The following is a 3934-nucleotide window of genomic DNA, read 5'->3' as shown; positions in this document are numbered from 1 at the left end:
GAGGCAGACACCTCGTTTATCTCTGGCATGCACGTCTCCAGTGGCAGGGAGAGGTGGATCTTCTCGAACGCTGTGGTAACCAGCGTCCACAGCACGGGCTGTGACAGGGCTCCAGCACAACCCCACCGACCTCTCCAGCGGAGCCCTCCGCAGTCCCCAGTGCGGAGCCGGGAAACCTCCAGGGCACAGCCGAGTGCTTCCAGCACCTACGAGACTGCCCGAGAAGAACAAAACCGGGCTTCTCCCCCCTTAATCCAAAAGGGCTACCATCTTAACGCTGTATGGAAGGCCTATTTTTATGACTCACTATAAATCACACCACTGTCATCTAGCCTGGGATGAGAACAATAAAAAAAGTGGTAATTATCCAGACAGTCCCAGCAATTCCCCTTCTTTTGCAGCAATGACCCTAAGAGCCACCAATCACAAAGAGCACTCAATGCCTTTAAAGCAATTCTTTCTCTTTTCGTTCAGGGTTTGAATAATGCCCTTTGCACCCCTGCCAGAGCAGAGGCAGTGCCAGAACGACGACCGCAAAGGTCAGTGGCAGAGACTCAAACAATGCAGGAAATCCCATCGCCCGCAGTTGCCAAAGTACATGCTGGCAGCATGTGAAACGGTCTGAGCTCTGAACAACAAAGAAGTCTGGTAATCAGTTTAATTGAAGACAAGCAGAAAATGATAGTGTGCATTTCAGATAATTTTGCTGTCCTCTAGCAGCCGGCATTTTGTCTCCTGCTGGCAGAGGACACAAAATAATTCATTGGAAAGTTTTATGCGTCCAGGCACCTTGCAAGGAAATACGCAACGACAAGATCATGTGCTGCTGCATTATTAACACATGCTGCATGCACTAGATCTCGTAGCTAGCACCGGCTCTCTGCTTGGGGACGGGAGGCCTCACCATAAGAAAACATGGGAAAAAGACTTCATAGAAAAGGAGATAACTAGAAACCACATGCGGCAGACCCGAACTGAACCCACACAGCCCAAGGAGCGCTGCAGTACAGCCAGGATCTGCATCTCATACGACTTCATTTGCTGGTGTGCGCACTTCCATCACTCCCCAAGCTTTAAAGGCTACTTACCCCCAGCGACGGGATGAGCTAGGAGCAGTCCCCGATCAAAGCCGAGGAGGAACGAATACCCTTTCCTGTCCCACAGTAACAACGCTGCGCTCAGGACAAACACAGCTTTACTCACCCTCGTGGGGCACTGACTTCCTTCTTCTCCTGAAGCTACAACGCAGATTTACAGATCTGATCTGAATCAAACCAGTGAAACTTGTGCAGCAAGCAGCTAGTGCCAAGCCACAGCTAAATCCAAGAGACAAACTATCATTACCAGTCAGCTAGAACTGCCAGACAAGCAGAGAACCGCATACAGTCAGATGTATGAAAACTGGTGACAGAAACCATTTAACTGTCAGTGTGATGGAAGGTTTAACTCATTTTCCACCCATAAAATACCAAACCACAGCATTTGTAATCTCATCAGGCACCAGTTCTGCCTGGAAAATTTCTAGCAATATATCATAACTTAGATTTGATGTTCAACACGTTTATAACTTTCACAGAATGATGAAATCAGACTCTGACTGGCTATTTTAGGAACCCAAACATGGCATTTGGGTGTTTTGGTTCCGTACATTTTTGTTTTAAGCACCTCACAGGTTTCCTTCCTGTCAGCCAGAAATTGCTGAAGCCCCAAGCTGCAATCAATAATGACAAAATAGCTTCCAAATTTTGGTCTGAACAAGACGCAACCTTCCCTTCATGGCTGTATTCCACGAGCAGACGGTTTAGTTTTGATCCGATGTATGGCATGGCGCTGCAGCGAACCCACCGGGCAGTCACCTGCTGCAACACCAAGACATTATTGGGTCATTTTTTCCCTTTTCTGCAGTCCCACTTATATCAGGGTCCAGCCACGAGGAAATAACACATCAGATTTCCTCCAAATGAGGAGATTCTCCTTTCCAAATACACTCAGACTGCACTGCGTACACAAGCCTACAGTTTTGCTGGGTCATCTGCAGCTCATAACTCTTTCTCGATATAAAGTCGCAGCCACGGGCTGGCAGGGAGAACTGCCTCGAGGAGACCATCCTTTCTGACGCCGGGGCACCTCTGCTGCTGCTCGCGTCCTTACGGCCTTTGTGAGGACACGGTTTGTAACCCAGACCACAGCAAAGACAATGCAGGCGCCCGGCTCAGAAAAACACCCACATTCTGCTGCTACAGCTGTCCTTTCCCCTCCCCTCACTCTTGCTATTTTGCCTCTGTTAACACAGATCTCTCCAAAACACCAGGTTCTTCTTAAATGACATTTAACCCTCTGGTGCAGATGCAACATGTGCCACAGAGCATTCACAGCAACTGAATTAGGAAATCCTCCAGAGCACAACCAAATGTCACCTTAGAATGTGATACATCTGCCATTTGGAGGAGAAAAGTCCTCTTTTCCAGGGCAGTTTTCACTACAGCCGGGGTTCAAGTAGAGAATCTCCATCTGTTTAGTGAAGAGCAAAACACGATGCAGTACTTTTTTCCAAGAGAGTGATGAGAAGAGCAAAACTCTCTAAGATGAATAGCATTAAAGCTGCAAAGCTGTGTGGAACTGATTATAGGTTAGGCCAGTAATAACAACCGAGCAGCAGAAACACATGCCTTTTATCATCCCAGAACTTACAAGCTTCACTGGATCCAAGCCACTCGCCCTCACCAACTGCTGCAGATCCCTTGCGTCAGCCCCACGAGTAGTAGTTAGCGAGTTGTTTGAATCTCTCACGTCAGAGACATTCCCACCTCACCCACGGGGCTCCTGTGCCTTCGCCAGAAGCACAGCGACTTCTCCGCACTGCCAGACATTTAACACAATAGGGACTTTGGGGAGATCTCGGTGCATGAAAACCCTTTAGAAGAGGCTGTGGTCATTTCATGTAGGTTTATTAAAAAGACAAAAAGAAAGTGCAGTTTTTAAGCGGAGCACTTGTTCCACAGGTCACAAACTCCATGGTGCCCACTGGGTCCTTCCTGCACAGCCTAGCGAGGCTTACGGCGGCATGAAACAGCCTTCCTCCAGCCGCTGTTCGTCACAGCCTTCCTCATCAGCTATCTCCAAGAGATCTCTTTTCTCCCCCCAGAAGTTGCATTTTTATTTTCCTCTCTTACGTACAGGGCGTACGGCTCGTTCACGGGCCATTCCACCCGCACACCCAATGCCCAGCCCTGCAGAGCCTCTCACTTCCAGCCTGCACAGGCAGCCCCTCCAACGGGGCCCAATTCTGCCCCCGCACGCGGGAGGGATGGCTCCAGTCACACTGGCTGGCTGCCCCTCTGACTCCCAGCACTTGCGTAAGAGGTTTTTGCTTTCCAAAAAAAGGAAAAAAGGGTGGAAATAAGATCACAATTTAACACATTGTTTTTCTTTCCGCAAGAAACACTCGAATTCACGCCTGTAGACTAGGTTTGTGGCCTGCTGAGGAAAAGAGAGACGGGAATTTGAACCCTCTCCGGGGTTAGTGCTGAAGGCTGCGAGCTGAGCTCTGTAGAGGCAAGGCGTTTCTTGTATTTCTATTCGATTGAAATACAGACCTGCACTTCCAAGTGCTGCGGAAGCATCTCCTCAGGACTCCTACGCAGCCTGCCAACCATACGAGATCAACTAGCTCCGATCAAACGGAGGATTAGAGCAACAAGTCACCTCGGCAGAGTCCCAGGCTTTTGCAAAATTCCTTCCCAGGCTTCTCGATATGGTTTTGGGGAACTTTTTGAGCTGCTGAAGGTGGACAGCAAACCCCTCCGATCACAGGGGCAGGCGCCAGGGCTGGGGCAGGTGCCGCAGGGAGCGTGGAACGGCCGCGGTGTTTCACGTAGGGGCAGCGCTGCTCCCCAGCCCGGGCCGGGCTGCAGGCCAGCGCAGAAGCAGCGTG

This window comes from Fulmarus glacialis, unplaced genomic scaffold (genome assembly GCF_000690835.1).
Source record: "Fulmarus glacialis isolate BGI_N327 unplaced genomic scaffold, ASM69083v1 scaffold25013, whole genome shotgun sequence".
NCBI classification, from domain to species: Eukaryota; Metazoa; Chordata; class Aves; order Procellariiformes; family Procellariidae; genus Fulmarus; species Fulmarus glacialis.
The sequence above is the reverse complement of the archived record's forward strand: the minus strand, read 5'-3'. Positions refer to the sequence as shown.